Raw genomic sequence first — 19,112 nt, 5'->3', positions numbered from 1 at the left:
GTGAGATTAGCCTATAATTCCCTTTTTCATTTGGGTCTTTCTCTGCTTTGGGGATCAAGGTAATGTTTGCTTCCAGGAATGAATTTGGGAGTATTGCTTCCCTTTCAATATCATTGAAAAATTTAAACAACAGTGGCGGTAGTTCCTCTCTAAATATCTTGTAGAATTCAGCAGTGAAGCCATCAGGACCTGGGCTTTTCTTAGTTGGTAAGTTTTTCACTACGCTTTCAATTTCATTGTTTGATATTGGGTCGTTTAGAATTTTTAGGTCTTCTTCGTTCAACCTTGGTAATTCATATGTGTCTAGAAATCTGTCCATTTCTTCTGTGTTTTCCATCTTATTGGCATATAGGTTCTGGAAGTAGGTATTGATGATCCTCTGGATTTCTGCTGGGTCTGTTTTAATATCACCCTTTTCCTTCTTTTTTTTTTTTTTTTTTTTTTTTTTTTTTTACCCTTTTCATTCCTAATTGCATGGATTTGGGCCTTTCCTTTCCTTTTTCTGATAAGGTTGTCTAAGGGTTTGTCATTTTTGTTTATCCTCTCGAAGAACCAACTCTTGGCTTCATTAATTTTTTGTATCATTCTCTTAGTCTCCATTGCATTGATTTCTGCTCTGATCTTTATAATTTCCTCCCTTGTATGAACTTTGGGTTTGTCCTGCTCTTCTTTTTCTAGAAGCTTGAGGTTCAGCATCAGGTTGTTTAATTGGGCTCACTCTGTTTTCTTAAAGTGAATATTCTTTGTTATGAATTTCCCATATAAGGCTGCTTTCTTTGTGTGCCATAGATTCCTTTATGTTGTATTATTATTATCATTTAATTGTAGAAAGTGCCTGATTTCTTCTTTAATTTCCTCTGTGACCCATTGGTTATTCAGAAGTGTGTTGTTCACTTTCCATGTGTTTATGAAATTCTTGTGGTTTCTTTTGCTATGGGTCTCCAATTTCATCACACTTTGGTCTGATAACATATAGGGGATAACCTCAATTCCTTTGCACTTACTTAAACATGTTCTATGAGTGAGTATGTGGTCTGTTTTGGAGAACAACCTATGTGCAGCTGAAAACAATGTGTATTCTGATTTTGTGGGGTGGAACACTCTGTAAACATCTGTTAAGTTCATTTGTTCAAGAGTTTGATTGAGTTCTAGTATTTCATTACTTACTTTTTGTCTAGTTGATCTATCTATTTGTGACAGTGGGGTATTGAGGTCCCCCACTACTATTGTGTTAGTGCTTATTTGATTTTTCATGTCCATTAGTATTTGTTTTATATAGTTGGGTGCACTAGTGTTTGGTGCATATTTATGATTGTCATCTCTTCCTGTTGGATTGTTCCCTTTATAAGGATCTAGTGTCCTTCTTTGTCTCTCCTAATCAGTGTTGGTTTGAAATCTACTTGATCTGCAAAGAGGATAGCTACTCCTGCTTTTTTTTTTTTTTTGGTTCCCATTGCATGGAGTATTGTTTTCCACCCTTTAACTTTCAGTCTATGAGTTTCCTTTTGAATTAAGTGTGTTTCTTGTATGCAACATATTGTTGGATCTTGCTTCTTGACCCATTCTGCCAGTCTATTTCTTTAGATTGGTGAATTGAGATGATTAACATTGATGGTTATAACTGATACATATTGACTTATCATTGTTGTGATGTTTCCTTTTTGTTGGATTCTCCCCCTTGGCATTTAATTTCTTGTCATGCCTGATGGATTCATTCTGCTGGGCTTCATGGGGTTGTGATACTCCTTATCTTTTCCTAGGATACGGTCTAAAAGTTTTTGGAGTGGTGGTTTGGTGTTCATGAAGTTCCTCAGGTGCTCTTTGTTATGGAAGTATCTTCTTTTTTCCATCAATTTTGAAAGAGAATTTTGTAGGGTACATCAATCTGGATTGGAGGCTGTTTTCCTTTAGGACTTGGAATACATCACTCCAAGCTCTTCCTGCCTTGAGGGTTTTCGTTGAGAAGTCTGCTGTGATTCTGATGGGCCTTGCTTTGTATGTGATTTGTTTCTTTTCTCTAACTGCTGTAGAACTTTGTTCTTTTGTTGAGTTTCTGGAATCTTAACAACTATATGCCTATGTGTAGATTTTTTGTTTTGATCAAGACTAGTTGGAGTCCTATATGCCTCACTTATCTGTATGTCAAGTTCTTTTCCTCTGCTTTGAAAGTTTTCTGCCATCATGTCTGTGAAGTTTTTATGTCATCTGCACTCTCTCCTCTTTCTTCGTTGTGTCCAATCAGTCTTATGTTATTCTTCTTTTCATTGTCTAGCAGCTTCTGGATGATTTCTCATGGTCCCTTACAATTTTGAAACAATTTTTCTTTTCCTGGTCACTAATTGCAATCTTATCTTCTATATCTGAAATTCTGTCCTCACATTGCCTCATTCTGCTGTGTAGACTTTCAGTAGAGTTTTTGATCTCCTGGAAATCTATTTGCATCTGTTTTATGGATTTCATTTGTTTCCTATGTTGAGATTCTATCATGTTCCTCAGCTCCTCTCTAGATTTATTAATCATGTCTTGTAGTACTAGCACAATCTCTGCTGCTATCTGAGAAATAATTTTTGATTTCATTTTTCCCAGATCCCCTTTTGTTGCCAGTTCAGTGGGTCCAGGTGGTTGAGCATCAGAGTGTTCCATCTCATTTCCCTTTGGGGTTGCTGTAGGTGACCTGGAAGTTTGGTTTTGCGACTTGTTTATGTGTCTTCTCATTTCGACTGGGGGTGGGGAGTGTGGGGGGGTTGGTGCTCTTGGCTCACCTCCTCTGGGCTGGGAGCAGTGGAATGTCGGTCTGGAAGCCCCTTCCCCTGGGCCGGGAGCAGTGGAACCTGTTGGGCTTTTTGTATGCCATTATGGCCAACCTGACCATAATGCATGCTGGCTATTTTAAAAAGTAAACGTCATAGGGGTGTTTGACCAAGGAGAGGTGAAGGCACCTGCAGAGTAAAGGAGCCCAGGATTCGTCCCCTCCCCGCATCTAACAGTTCTAGGAGCCCAGCAGAAGCGTTTTTTTGTTTTGTTTTTTTTTAAAGAATACGTAAACCATTATAAATTGCCAATATGGGGTGGAGAGCGACATCATCCACCCAGAGTGGAAAATTTATGAACCCTACTGACCAAGTTTGAAAGGAAGCCTGGAAGAGAGAATTAAAGAACAAAAAACAGCACATGATGGTTCGAGCTGCAGTTTTGAAGATGAAAGATCCCAAACAGATTATTTGGGACATGGAGAAATTGGATGAAATGGAGTTTAACCCAGTGCAACAACCACAGCTAAATAAGAGAGTACTCAAAGACAAATGTAAAAAGCTTCATGAAACCTTTGATCGTATCCTACGACTTTATGAAAAAGAGAATCCAAATATTTACAAAGAATTGAGAAAGCTAGAACTAGAATATGATCAGAAAAGGGCTCAACTTAGCCAAAGTTTTGATGCTGTCAAGAACGCTCAACATGTGGAAGTTGAGAGTATTCCTTTGCTAGATATGCCGCACGGTCCTTCCAACATCTTAATCCAGGACATTCCGCTTCCTGGTGCCCAGCCACCCTCCATCCTTAAGAAAACCTCAGGCTATGGACCGCCAACTCGAGCAGTTTCCATCCTTCCTCTTCTTGGACACGGCTTTCCACGTTTGCCCCCCCTGCAGAAAACCTTCTGGTCCTCTCCCTGGCCCACCTCCCCCCAAGTCTTGCAGAGGTACGGCGGCAAAGTGGGCTTTGCTCTAGATCTTCCTCCTCGTAGGGGGGACGAGGACATGTTGTACGGTCCTGATCTTGCACAGCGTGGTCAGGACGATGCTGTTTCCAGCACCAGTGAAGATGCCGGCTACCCCGAGGACGTGGATCAAGACAAGCACGATGACAGCACCGATGACAGTGACGCGGACAGGACGGAAGGAGAAAGTGAGGGGGACGAGTTTGTGCACCGCGATGACAACGAGCGAGACAACACCGAAGAGGAGAGGAGAAGTCAGGGCTGAGTGTGCGGCTTGCAGACCTGCCCGGGAAATCAAGAAAGAAGAAGAAGAACATGAAGGAGCTGACTCCTGTTCAAGTCATGATGCTTCCACTGGCGGCTCAGGAAATCCCCGAGGAGGGACGGGAAGGAGAGGAATTTTCAGAGGACGATGCTGCTGCTGCTGCTGATGATGATTCTGAAGTAGGGAAGCAATCACAGAACGAGCATAAGGAGGATCTTCGTTCTGACGCAGGGCTACTGCTTCTTCCCAGCAGCGGCGCCCCGCGGTCTGTTCCTCCTGCTCAGATTCAGCGCCGGCTCTGCCAGGCCCGCCTCCCCTGGGGCCACCCCGCTCCACCTGTGCGGCCTCCCTCCTGGGCCACCTCCAGGGCCCCTCCGCTCCTGAGGCCACCTGGGATGCCGGGACTCCGAGGGCCTTTGCCACGACTTTTACCTCCAGGACCACCACCAGGCGCCCCCGGCCCTCCCCCCGGCCCTCCCCCTGGCCTCCTCCAGGGGCCCCCACCAAGGGTACCCCCCCCGCACCTCCAGGTACCCCTCGCCCCGTCCTGGCGGGATGCGCCCGCCTTTGGTGCCTCCACTGGGACCTGCCCCACCTGGGCTCTTCCCCCCAGCGCCCTTGCCGAACCCAGGCGTGTTGAGTGCCCCCCCCCCGACTCAGCGACCCAAGGCGGATGACACCAGTGCAGCCCCAGCGAGAAGAAGGCCACAGCGACCGTCAGCGCCAAGCCACGGACCACTAACCCCAAGGCGGAGGTTACTCGATGTGTGCCCACCGCCCTGAGGGTAGTCGGGGGAAGAGAGGGGCCGCGGCTGCCCCCAGGGAAAGTCGGAGGATGATTCTGCTGTGCCTCTTGCCAAAGCAGCCCCCGAATCTGGTCCTTCTGTTCCTGTCTCAGTACAAACTAAGGATGATGTTTATGAAGCTTTCATGAAAGAGATGGAAGGGCTGCTGGGACAGCTTCGGGGGCCGACACAGGCTTCTGTTCACAGCAGCGGTTCACGGAGCAGGACACTCACATTGGAGCTTAGGTGAAAGAGCTGCTTCACTGTCGGGTATTTTCTAATTTCAGTTCAAGGAATACCCTAGAGTCCAGCCTTGTTTGGAATGTCCTGCACACGAGAGAGGGTATTTCATCCGGAAGACTGGTTACCGAAGCAGTGCTGCTAATACCCATTCTCTCCACACCACCGTTTGCATCCCATTTCTTTCCCTTCTCCAGTTTTTTTGAAATTTGTGACCAGGCACATCTTTTACTTGTTTTGATTGACTCTCTTGTGTGCCATGGGCCCTGGAAGAGATTTCTAAAAAAACCCAGTGTATTTCATCTTTTTGTGTTTGAGTTATTTTTAATATTTTCATGTAAATATTTTGTAATATTTTACTTGTTGTGAAATGGATCACAATGTCATTTTCTAATTCAAAGTAGGATGTGTGGGGAGAAAATGTACAATTCTTTGATTAAAATTATTTCCCACTGACCTAAACTTTGTTTCATGGAAAAAAAAAATAAATGTTCTACATCAAGAAAAAAAAAAAGAAAACATCATAGCACTCTACACTGTATGCTCTACAAGGACCAGGACAGCCCAATAATCTTCCTGAGTTCAATGCCCAGTACTTACCGAGCATATGACGGATACTGAATAACTTTTTTCTTTTGTACCAGGGGATCAAACTCAGGACCTTGTGCTACAAGGTAGGTGGTGGAACCACTGAGCTAAATCCCCGACCCTGAATAACTACTCTTTATCTAGACATTAACTATGAAAAGTATAGCCAAGGTTGTTCACCTAATGAGTTTGATTGGCTGATTGCATTTAGAGATGTTCATTGACACAATAATAAAGTGAGAACTTTTTCTTTTCTTACTATTAAGTCATATTAAGACTTCTGCCACTGGTGCCCGTAGCTGGTTGAAGTGGGTAAGAGAAGTAGGACAATTGGAAGTTGGCTAGGACAAGGAGAGACCCTTAAAGCCAGCTGTGGAACCTGGACAAAAGGCCAAAAGCAGGTCATCATAAGCCACCTCTGCCCTGCGTACATTTGAAGGAGACTTGCAAAGCCTGGCAAAAGTGAAAAGTGAGCTCCTTATGTGGTTTGAATGAATTTGAAGCAGATACTGCACCAATTCTGTGCACTTCAGGCTGTTTATCTTTTAAAAATAGGGCAATGGTTACACAGCTGAGGCCTGAGCCTGCCCAGAGCTCTGCTCGACCCTGCCTGCTCCAAGCCTGATAGCACTTCCTTCCTGGCCTCGCGTGGCTTCCTGCTCTGGTCTTATCGCCACACAAAACTTGACACTGGACTGGAATGCACTTAGGGTCCATAAATGGAAATCTCTTGCTTTCTACATTTACAAACAACTGTCATCTACTGAATGCCTTCTTTATTCTCAGACTTGCACTTTATTTACTCTAGCAGAGTATGATTCCTACAAAAGCACTTTCTCTTCTTTACCTTCATTTTCATCTGAAGTTTTAACCTTCCATTTTATTAGGCAAGAAAATAAATAATAAACATGGCATCTGTGTAATTATTAGTCAGAGAGAAGTGGCAAGAAGCTGAGGTGTTTACAACAGCTATGGGGAGTAGCTTCCCACATATGTGAATTATACTGTATGCCATTTCCTTCATTTACTAGCACCTGCTTTAAAGAGGGAGGGGAGGTAGAGGGGTTGTGAATAATATTATGTAAACAAACACACTTTTAGTACCAACATCTTTGGCTTCCCTTGCAAAATTTAAGCATCTTAGTAATTCAGAAGTCATTTTTCCCCCTCATCATCTGCAATTTGCTGTATGCTTTATTTCATAAAATTTCAAGGTGGGCATTTCCTCCACTGAAAATTAAAATGTAGAATACCAACTCCATTAGAGACCAGATGGGGCTCACAAAATGTTTAAAGCTTGCTTCTTTGAGCTGTTTAATATTTATGAAGACAATGCAATAGAAAGTTTTGGAGAAATAGAGCAAAAGCTGTTCTCTGATTTGTAATATATTCAGTAAAAGCTATTTGAAAATAGTTTTAAATTTGGAATGGTACTGATCTGGAAAATTTAAGGGGTTAATGAAAGGGAAAAGCAGCTTCAAGGAGATTTCTGGGAGTGTCTTGGCTTTCTAAATTCAATTGCCTTTCATGAGCTCATCAACTTTCTTAAGATATTATGATCTTTTACCCAGGCCAGGGGAATTTCCTCAGATATGATTAAAGAGTGGGCGGAGTAATGCCCTCAGAAGTCAGAAGACTTAATATTGGAAACATGAACTCTCTTGGAGCCATTCCTGATTTTATTATTTCAGAGGAATTCCCCCTTGAAGAACAACTCCCACGATAGAAGGCAAGGGATGGAGGAAGTCTTTTGAAATGTATTTATTTTTTAGACTAAAAGTTGAAGTTTTTTTTTTTTTCCTGTCTGTGGAAACTACTAAAGACAGAGTCAGGGAAAACATTTTGAAGTCTCTGTTTTTAGGATGAGTAAGTTAAACAAACGTTGAATATTCAAAAGTTCATTTGAAAGGTACCCAACCATCTTGCGTTATTATTTCCAAGTGGACATTACTTTAATCATGTGAGGCAGCCCTGTGGGTCCCAGTGGGTGACGTTGCCTGGAACCATTAGATAGTCTCTGAGAACAAGTCAGCTTCAGTGAAGCATTAAGCATGAATGTGAACAGTCCTATGATATGTTATGAAGGAGAGAAACAGAACAGAAAAGAATAGGAGACTAAGACTGACTTGTGATGGAAGGGTCTTTGAGAGGATGTGCCTGATGGAGAAGAAGCAGCAAAAGTAGGGGATGGACCAGGCTAGAAGACAAGAAAGACCCTGTCAGGTAACACCCCAGACCACAGGGTCTCTTGGGCCTCAAGTCCAGAGAGTGCAGCCAGGGTGGGAGGGGAGAGGAGATCGGAAGGAAAACCAAGAGGAAGGCAAGGCTGCATCATGTGTGACCTCCCAGGGCAGGAAAGGATTTGGGGTATTAGTTTGTATTGTGGTAAACATTCACACAATTTATCATTTTAACTATTTCTAATTCTTTTTATCGTTCAGTGACAGGTACGTACATTCATATTGTTGTATGATCATCACCACCACCCACCTCCAGAACATTTTCATCTCCAAAGACCGAAACTCCATATCCCTTAAACAACCACTTCCCAATTCCTCCTCCCCCACTGCCCAGTAGCCATTATTATTCAACTTTCTGTGTCTATGAATTTAGCTACAAAACTCATATAAGTGGACCTATACACTATCTCTCCCTTGTGATTAGCTTACTTCACTTCCCACAGAATCCTTCAGCTTCATCCAGCTTGTAGAATGTGGCAGAAGCTTATCCCTTTTAGACTGAATAATATTCCATTATAGGCACATACTATATTTTATTCATCTATTCACCTATTGATGGTCCCACATTTTGACTACTGTAAGTTTGTACGAACTTTGGTATATAAATATCTGCTTCAGTTGCTCCTTTCAGTTCTTTGGGGTATACACTCAGAAGTGGAATTACTGGATCACATTGTAATTTTGTTCAGTTTTCTGAGGAATTGCCACCCTGTTTTCCATAGTTTGATAAAATCCAACATCTATTTATGTTAAAAAAATCTTCAACAAAAATAGATATAAAAGGACCATACCTTATATAGATATAAAAGGCCTATAAATGGTAAAAGCCATTTATGACAAACCCACTAACAACATCATACTAAATGGGGAAAAGCTGAAAGCATTCCCTCTAAAATCAAGAACAAGACAAGAGTGTCCACTGTCACTACTCCTGTTCAATGTAATACCCCAAACTTTAGCCAGAGCAATTAGGAAAGAGAAAGGAATAAAAGGGATATGAATAGGAAAGGAAGTGAAACTATCCTTATTTGTGGATGACATGATCCACAGGATAGAAGACCCCAATAATTCCTCCAGAAGACTTTTAGAATAAACAAATTCAGCAAAGTGGCAATATACAAAATCAACCCACAAAAATCAACAGTGTTCCTATACACCAACAATGAACCCATTGAGAGAGAAATCAGAAAAATAACACCATTCACAAGAGCTTAAAATAATGGGAATTAACCTAATCAAAGAGGTGAAAGACCTCTATAATGAAAATTGTTGTACTCTAAAAGAAGAGATTAAAGTGAACATTAGAAAATTAAAAGACATCCTTTGTTCCTGGATACGTAGGACTAATATTGTCAAAATGGCCATTTTACCAAAAATGATAGACAGATTTAATGCAATTGCAATGAGAAAATGAAAATACCAACAGCATTCTTCCCAGGACTTGGAAAATCAGACCTACAATTTATATGGAACCAGAAGAGACCCAGAATAGTCAAAGCAATCCTGAGCAAAAACAGTAAAGCAGAAGGCATTACAATCTAAGATTTCAAGTTATACTACAAAGCTATAGTAATAACAACAGCATGATACTGGCAGTATGTTGGCCAATGGAATAGAATTGAGGATGCAGAAATAACTCCAGGCATTTTCAGCACTCCAATTTTGACCAACAGGCCAAAAACATACATTAGAGAAAAGATAGCCTCCTTAATAAATGGTGTGGAAAAAATTGGTTATCTACATACAAAAGAATGAATCTAGATTCATATTTCTCACATGGTGCTAAAATCAAATCAAAATGGATCAAAAGCCTAAATATTAAAGCAGAAACTGAATCTGCTGGAAGATAAAATAGGTGAAACTCTTATAGCCAGAGGCAAGGACTTTCTGAGCAAAAGCGAAGTTGGACAAGAAATAATACTAAGAATCAATAAATGGGACTATATCAAGTTAAAAAGCTTCTGAACAGCAAAGCAAACAGTCAACAGAGTGATCTACAGGATGGGAAAAATTTTGCCAAGTTCTCCTAGTACAGAGCTCTAATGTCTAGAATATATAAAGAACTAAAAAGAAATAGATCCCTCAAAATGAAAGAGTGAATCAAAACATGGGCAACTGAAACACACAGACACTTTTCAGAAGAAGTACAAATGGCCAATAAGGACTGAAAAAATGCTTAGCCTCTTGGGCCATTAGACAGATTCAAATTAAAACAATACAGATTCCATTTTACCTCAGTAAGAATGTCTATAATCAAGGACTCAAAAAAACAACAAATGCTGGCAGGTTGTGGGGCAAAAAGAACCCTTCTACATTGTTGGTGGGAACGTAAGCTGGTGCAACCACTGCGAAAGTCGGTCAGGAGATTCCTCAAAAAACTAAAACTAGAAATTCCATTTGACGCAGTCATTCTTTTGAGTATTTTCCTGAAAGAGTTAAGGTCATCACATTACAGTGGTACATGGATACCCATGTTTATAGCAGCGCAATTCATAATAGCTGAATTATGAAGTGGCCTATATGCCAATTAGAAGATGAATAGATAAAGACAACATGAGTACTACTCAGCCATCAAGAGGGATAAATTTGATTCTTTTGTAGGAAAATGGATGGGGCTTGAGACCATACTGCTAAGTAATATAAATCAGACACAGAAGGATAGATATTACAATGGTTTTTCTTATATGAGAAACCCTAAATACAAATAAAGAATAAAATAAGAGCGATGGTAGGAAACAGGAAAGTAGACTTTGTGGAGATGGGAAGGGGCTGTGGGGAAAGAAATCAAGATGTAATATGTACATGTACCAGTTTCCCAAGATGAATGTAATTATTATGTATTTCAAACATATGGCAACAATAAAAATCATTTAAAAACAGTGAAATCTATAACATTGAAATGTTCATAAAGACAGTTCATATATAGTTTTGCCTTTTTTTAAAAGACTGGAGCCATGGCCAGTGTTTAGTTCATGTTATACAAGAGTGTCAGTCTCTCATATGGTATCATGTACTTGATACAGAGATATTTGTACAAGAGAAAGGATACTAAGATGATGACAATGATGAACCAGAAGAGATAAGTGGTTGCAGCATAAAGGTTAAGAAGAGAGATTCTGAAATTAGAAACTCACTGACTAGCAGGGTATCCTTAAACTAGCTATTTAATATTTTCGACACTCAGTTTCATCATCTGTAAAAGAAAAAACATGGTGCCTGTATCTGCGAGGTGTTGTGAGGTTAGACTAGATATCACATATAAAGGGCTTAGCTTAATAAAGGCCAGTTTTAAAAAATATTGTAATAACTATTGACTAAATCTTGTACCTCTGGAGAAAGGCTGACAGTTCTCAAGAAAGGACAGTTTGGTAATCTAGCATGGTAGTGTCAAGGAATTAGGGAGGCAGCTAAAGAATTTACACTGAATTTATAGAGATGGAATATAATGATGCTGTTTTCCTAAACGTCCAGTTTTCTGAACAATTTAGTGGCTTCATCCTTTGCTGCTTTGGGGGCTTAAATACATAACATGATTGGAATAAATTAGAAAAAGCTTTTTACTTACATTGAGTAATTAATGACTTCTGAGGCCTGAGCTAATAGCTTTACAGTTTTAAAGGCCTAGAATTCCTTGGTAAGGACATATGGCATATTTCCTAGAATCCTCCCTCTGGGCATATGAGACTATCTCTTCTATGGGATTCTGAGAGGCATATGATGTGCTGAGTTGCAGCTAGGTTTAGCCTAGGCTATTAAAATGAATGATAGCTATCAGGAACTGGTAGTCATCTTGAGTTTATCCCTTTCTCTTTGCCTCTCAGGAAAAGAATAAAGGTGAAAGAATAAAGAAAAAGAAAACTAGCCACATTATTGGATACAATAATGTCAAATTTCAAAAATTCTCTGAGAAATTAAGGCTGTCCTTCTATTGAAATCACTTTCTAAAATACTCCCCTATCTATAATTGTCTTTGGTAAATGAAGAATTTCAGGGCTGGGAATTTAGCTCAGTATTGCCACACCTGCCTTGAAAGCACAAGGTCCTGAGTTCGATCCCCAGTACAAAAAAAAAATTCACCTTATTATCTCCATTTGTTTTAAACTGGCTTGCTTTTCAGTTTGTAGGTCTACCCACATTTTAATGACACTTCCTGATTTAAAGCATAGATATTCTGTTGCTTTTCTGGTTCTTTTCCCTATAGTCCCAGCACAGTGCCTAACTTGTAAAATAAGAGGGCAGAGTGGGCACACTGTGGGTACCCAGGCTGTGCGGTTCGGTTGGATCAGCAGCTGCAGGAAGGAGGAAGTGGTCTGTGAGTTACAGGATGAGTGTGAGGTCCGTCAGTGATCATCAGGTGTTTAGAAGCACAGACTGGTGGGTTTATGGAAGATTCTGCAATTGGAATAGGAGGGGCTGGGACCATTTGCACAGAGGTTAGATATTGTGGCAGATCTGGTGGGAGATGGACACACTCACTCCTGTAAGGCGGAGAGTGATGGTGAACTAGAGAGCACTGAGACCAGCTGCACGGTGGAGTAGGAGGAAAAGACATTAACAGGGGATTTTTGACCCTTTTATTTTTTTTATTTTTATTTTTTCTTTATTAAATTCTTTTATTGGTACATTGTAGGTATACAGCACAATTACATTTCTCACTGGGAACTGTACCTTTACATAACGCATCTTGGTTCTTGTTTTTTCCCCATTCCTAGCCCTCCCTTCACCCCCTCCACCCTTCCCCATTTACAAAGACTTTATTTCCATATCCCTTTTATTTTTTTATAATGTAGAAATCCGAAAAGAAAAGTGCCTAGGATTGCAGCACCCAAGGCAGGCCTGTCGGTAGGGATTCAGTCCTGAGCACAGGGAGGTGAGGTGCTGGTTAGCTGTGATGCCACCTTGACTCCCTTCGCTCTCTCTCTCTCTCTCTCTCCCTCCCTCCCTCTCTCCTTTCCTTTTTTGTACCAAGGATCCAACTCGGGACCTTGCGCTTGTGAGGCAGGCGGTGGGACCACTGAGCTAAATTCCCAGCCCTGAGTTAAATCCCTGGCCCCACCTTGACTCTTGAAGGACAAGTTTCATAGGTGGACGGAGAAATCTCATCAAGTTAACCTGAAGGATTGGCTGGGAAGGAAATCCTTAGAAAAGCCTTTAGAAAAGGGATCCAAGGACTGGGGATTTAGCTCAGTGGTACGATGCCCTCCTCGCAAGCACAAGGTCATCAGTTCCCCGGTACCCAAGGGGCGGGGGGAAGGATCAGTGGCAAATGAAAGTTTACCAAATAATCATCTTTTTGATGGTTGCCTCAAATTTAGGTTTTCTCTTGGCCAGGTTATATAACTATAGAGTTTCAGAAATTCTTCCCCTGAAAAGGTTGAAAACTACAAAAATGTTTAAAAAGCAATATTAAATTTTCTCTTTTTAAGTTGATCTAACCCATGCTAACTAAAATGCATTTCAATTCAACCAGCGTCTTGGGTTTTGTCTGTATTTACTATTTCAAACTCACTTTAGCCTTTCTATTTGCTGGTTTTGTATTAATGCTAGCTTTTGCTTTTAAATCTATTGTAAAGTGTCTTTAGCGGGGTACCTCAGACCTCTTACTTTCAGTGCATCTGATCAATTTGGGGTCCCCATGAGCCTAGACTTTGCTACAATTTAGGGTGACACCCAATGGAATTGCCTTGGGTAACATGGAGTTCTATTCTAAGTATAGAATCAGTTTATTCTTTCATAGAAATCTCAACTTTCAGGGGAGCATCATAGCACTTTATATATATTACTAATATAATGGCAACTATGGTAAAAGTGATATAAAATTATTTTTATCTTAATGATAAAAATATTTATTTTTATTTTCCTTTATTTTCTTGTTCTCTGGACTCAGTAACTAAAAAACTAAATACCCGCTGGTTCATAGATCTTTAGATGTCATAAATTAGCAGAGAAGGACAGTGAATTTGGGAAGTGGGATACACTATGCACACTCAGAAACAGGGTAGTCAACTTTTAATTTTTGTAAATAGGACCATTTTTATTCCCCACAGCTCCTATTAAAAGCAATAATGGATCAAAGAAATGGCGTGATAATATAAAGCCATGTAGACACATTTGACTTTATGAAATGAGGCATTTCTATCTACTGATAAAGATATTCAGAAACGCTAGACCTGGTGGCACAGGCCTGTAATCCCAGCACTTGGCAGGCTGGCACAGGAGAATCATTGTGAGTTCATGGCCAGCCTGGGCTACACAGTGAGTTCAAGGCCAGCCCGTACTACCTGTACATAGTGAGACCCTGTCTCAAAAAATTGCCTGGTGTGGTGGCACATGCCTATAATCTCAGCATTTGAGAGGACGAGGCAGAAGGACTGCTGTGAGTTGGAGGACAGCCCAGGCTACATAGTGAGTTCAAGACCAGCCTGAACTATGTAGTGAGACCCTGACTGAAAAAAAAAAAAAGAGAGATACTCAGAACAAATTAGAAAAAAAAAAAAAGAATGAAGGTAGGAATGTTGCTCAATGGTAGGATGCTTGTGCTTGCCTGGCAGGCAAGCCCTGAGTTTGATCCCCAGTACTGTAAAACAAAACAAAACACACACACACTATTAAAGGCAACATTCAGAACATTATGTAGAATGCATTCGTACAAAAGATACATGCTCATATGTATGTGTGAATACATGAGAATACACGAACATATGAGAAATTAATAATAATGAATGCTTGCTAAGTGGATTGGGAGAGAGAATGATTTTTCATTGAATGTGCTTTTATATTTTTTTGAAGAAACTTATAGTTCTTAAGAGGGAAGTTGCTATTTCCCTGACAGGAGAGGAGATACACCATTTCCAAAGATGTACTTCTTTCTCGTCTCTGTCCTTGTGTATATAAATGGACAGATTCATACAAGGAAGCCAACCCTTACAGCACTCTCTTTTCAAGGGTGTTTGTAATATTGGTGCAGGCCAGAATGCCCGAGTTTATTAATATGCACTACATATTGTGTTTATTTCCGTTTCATCAAGGTTTTGCCAGATTATAGCCTGTCTGTGCCTGATAGCGGCTATGTTTGTGTACGAGCACAGGTCATCTGATAACGAATTGTCGCATCGTGAGGTTAAGTGATGTTTAAAATGGGTAAAAGCCAGAGGATCTTGACTCCCAGAACACTTTTAGGAGATCCCATCAACAAAAGAAAGTCCAAGGTATTCTGGAAGGGGTCATGGGTTACAACTGTCTTGATCATTCTGGCTTGTTTCTTCTTGCAGAGACATAATTAAAATAATGTACAGTTGAAAGTTTTCATGCTTGGAGGAAGGACTTTGTTTTAGAGGTAAACTAGCACAAAATCTGTCTCCTTTTCGAAAGATTTAAAGGAATATTTTCAGAAGAGCCCTCAATGAATAGTGTGAGAGTTGGGTCTTTATTACACTCCTCAGTTCTCATTGTTTATCAGAATTTTTCCTGCCAAGACCCAGGACACCTGGGCAGACTGTCTTGGCACGGGGTGTCTGTGTCATTCACTTTTGCATGCCTGGTACAAATTCGTGGCTTTGTAAATTTTTGTTGACTGTCTAAACAAATGTTTCAAATAAACCCTTACTAGGCAAAAATATTAACTAAAACTTCAAGTTTGTAATAGTTGTACTATCAGTACTTTCTTATTGGCATCTAATCTCTCTGATTTATCACTGCAATAATCAGCTATGACACTGAATTGGTCTGGAAAGGTTTGGAAAAAAGTTTTTTGCCTGATAGCTAAAGCTTGTGAAAAATGTCACCCTTGTTATTATTGGTTCAGTTCTAGGGAGAAAATTCCTGAAATTAAAGATGATTATTATTATTATTTAGCCTTTAGTGTCCCCCACCCCAATGCTATGGACACATCATCTTGATAAAACTCCTTTGCAACTTAAGAAAATGTGCGAAAGCAATGAATTTTCTGTTCTCTTCCGTGAAGTCTGGTAATTTTAGCAATCTGCTGCCCTATGAGATATGAGGCAACTCTGTTTCCTCTGCAGTCTGTTTTTTCTTCCTTTCTTTCAAAATAACCTGCCTTCTTTCCAAAATAAACACGAGGAGGAAATACATGAGTGGGTATGTAATCACCCAGATATTTGGAGCAGCATGCCTCTAAAAAAATAGTAAAAATAAAGCAGTCATCAGAAATTTATTCTGATCTTACAGAACTTTTTGGTGTTCTTGTCTCATCTTTATAAGATTTTTAAAAAGAGACACTTACATTTATATAATAAGTTTGCCCAGATGAAAACCAATCTACATAGAACATATTTTTGCATGTAAAAATAACCTTAGATTTTAAGGTTACAATTTTGGGTGAACTTCATGAAAATTATTCCATAGATTGTTAGCATTCTAGAATTATAATATCTTACCGTATCTTTATCCAATCTTTATGAAGCCTTATTCTGATGATCTTACCTAACAACGCTGTTAACTATTTAATTATACTGTATGTTCTAATCACAACATGTTCATTTCATGTTTATTTTTAGATACTTTGAAATTAAAGGTATGTTTAGGGTTCCTTATAACACTAAGGGCCTATACTATTTAAGAAATATTTAGCAAACTTTAAAAAATGATAAGTCTGGTGAGTGCTTTTACCGCTTTCAGACTGAGGTTCAGAAACGTCAGTGGTCCCATTTCTCCTTTCTAGCCCTTTCTCTTGTCCCCCCCTTTCCCTCCTTCTTTCTTTTCATGTTCAGCAAATATTTATTTAGCATCTATTTTCTGTATAGTGCAGACAGTTTTCAAGTTTCCCCTAGATCTTAGAGCAAGCAGCTGACATAAGAATCAAATCCTGTGCGCATCGTAGAGCATTACTAGAGCCAGAAAGAGACCATTTGAAGTATAGAACACATTTATTAATAAGGAGCCTATTTGCCTGGAACCTGTGATAATTTATAGTGACCTAAACAGAACTACCTCCATACAACCTACCAGTCTAAGGAGAGAGGGTTTGCCGAACAGTTTCACAGCATCAGCAAGATAACAACGTTTGCTCCTTAGGGCCAGTTCCCTGTTTTTGCCCAGGCACATGCTGAGGAGGGCTGAAGTTGCTACTTAAAAATTCATTATCTTGCCACTAAACTCATTAGGAGGAGGTTTACTTGCAAGAAGACCTTCATGAATATGGGAAAACATAGTTACAAAGGTCTACGGTGAAGCTAAAAGTATTTTTTCAACTTGGAATGTCTGCACCCCAAAATGCAAACTGCTCTGGCAGTGATGTTTGGTATGTGTAAATCTTATCTTTCCTCAGTTTACTCCCACCCTCTAGACAAGTCCTATTGTTTTCTGTATCCAAGTGAACCCACCAGCCTGGGATTGGATGAAATCCCAAGAGCCACAGTGAAGGCCACAGCGCATGAGAGGGGCCAGCTGTGGGGCTGGAGACCTGACTACGTGCAAGGTGTTAGTCCTCCTTCCCAGCAGTCCTGTCTAAAGTGCATGATTCTTCTTGCTGTGGAGCTAGGGCTTGGCTAGGGCTGGAGGTGGGATGGGAGGGACAAATATTCCCTGTCTAGGATCCAGGAATTCCACATCACCTTCCTTTCTCCAAACAGCTCCAGAGACTCTCTCTCCCGAGCTAGCAGTGGTGGCATGGAAGCTACCCGATTCTTAAACCAAAAGAAAGAAGAGCAGCCCCTTGTCTTCGTGGTCTGTTTCTACACACATGCCACTCCTACCTCAGGTCTGGATGGCTCCTGGTGATGGAGGACCTGCAACATGCTTCCACCTCACCAGACCGAGCCCCTTTGGCTGCTCCCTGAGTTACCAGGCCCAGTCCTCAGGAAACAAGCTTGTGTACAAGTGGTAGTACTTAGTCCATGGATTATAAGTAAAGCTCTTGAACGTAAGAAGGAAAAATTAAACAAAAGTGTTTGGCTGTCCTTGCTTTGGGCAGAACAGTGGAGCATGTCTGAGTGCATGTTAAAATTAGGAAAAACAAAATGCCTAGCTTCACCTGTAATCCTAATACTTTGGGAGGCTGAGCAGGAGAATTACCAGTTTGAGCCTAGCCTGAGCAATTTAGTGATTTAGGGAAACCCTGTCTCAAAAGAAAAGAGAGGGAGAGAGGGAGAGAGAATGGGGCCCTGGGATATAACTTGGTGGGAAAGACCTTGGGTTTAATCTCCAGTACCATTAAAAAAAAAAAGCTTAGATTTTCTTACAGAAAGGGGAAGTGGCACTGCTGGAATTAATTCTTCCTCATCAGTTGCTGTGTAGGGAAAGTACAGTGTTGGATTCCAAACCCCAAGCTAAGGAGCAGCCTGTTACTTGGTCACACCTGTAAAATCAGTGATACTTCCAAGGATTCTTAAAAGGGCCTCTCCACAGATTATATCAGCTCAATCTGTAATGTCTTCACAGCAGGGCACCACATGTCAGCACTAAGCAGGCGTGTCATAGGCTGTTAGCACCTTTTCATGTTAGAAGGCAAGAACTCTGAGTGACCAAGACAACACAAGGAGGAAAAAGAGGAAAGAAAATGTTTTGGCCAGGAAAAAAGATCATTTCATGTATTTTACCTCTCTCACAGTATGTTTTTTTAAATTCTAATAATAGCTATGACAAAACTCACAGTTAATCTTTCACAAGAGCTGGGAAGAGAAAGAATATTGAGAATCAACTGCCCTTTGGCAGGGATTGAATAAACTCATTACAGATTTATTGAGTTAACTCTCTCTAACTTTTTTATTTTTGGTACTGGGGATCGAACTCGGGACCTTGCACTTGTGAGGCAAGCGACGGAACCACTGAGCTAAATCCCTGGCCCAACTCTCTCTAACTTTTAAAGACTTGGTTTGCATATTTATTATCTTATTAAAGAAGAATATTTAAATAAGTTGCTTAAATTTGTAATGTCATAGAAAAATATCGAAATAGGACCAAAAAAGGAAAAATTCAGGGGATTAAGATGCACATAGCAAGGATGCCGCCTGATGCCTTATGGGTAGAAGAAGATTGCAGTGTTCCTAGAAAATAAGCATATTCTCCAGAATGTCTGGGCAGGAGCAGGGTGGAGGTCTTCTCTGTCTGAGTTCTGCTGCAGTGCAAAATGGCTTCACCAGTTCAACTAGGATTGAGAGAGGGAGACGAGAGTAGGCAAAATGGAAATGCGAAACACACCCAAAGATGGACAACAGTGATGAAATGAGAGAGAACGAAGGGCAGGGAGAAGGAAACAATGGGATGGAACTCAAATCCTTTTGGCTGTTGCTTTACAGCCGTGGGGCTGTGTCTT

The 19,112-nt window shown here is 40.6% G+C and overlaps 1 protein-coding gene and 1 pseudogene across 1 annotated transcript in view; both read left to right on the top strand.

Moving 5' to 3' along the window:
• Positions 1–19,112, top strand: part of Sox17 (SRY-box transcription factor 17) — a 223,904-nt gene that overhangs the window by 91,951 nt on the left and 112,841 nt on the right. The gene's annotated exons all lie outside the window — the stretch shown is intronic.
• On the top strand, positions 3,064–6,502 carry LOC101724131 (WW domain-binding protein 11 pseudogene; annotated as a pseudogene).

Source organism: Heterocephalus glaber, unplaced genomic scaffold (assembly GCF_053883595.1).
Source record: "Heterocephalus glaber isolate CG9 unplaced genomic scaffold, H.glaber_assembly_v1.0 deba00000281, whole genome shotgun sequence".
NCBI lineage: Eukaryota > Metazoa > Chordata > Mammalia > Rodentia > Bathyergidae > Heterocephalus > Heterocephalus glaber.
This window is presented reverse-complemented; position numbering and strand designations above follow the sequence as displayed.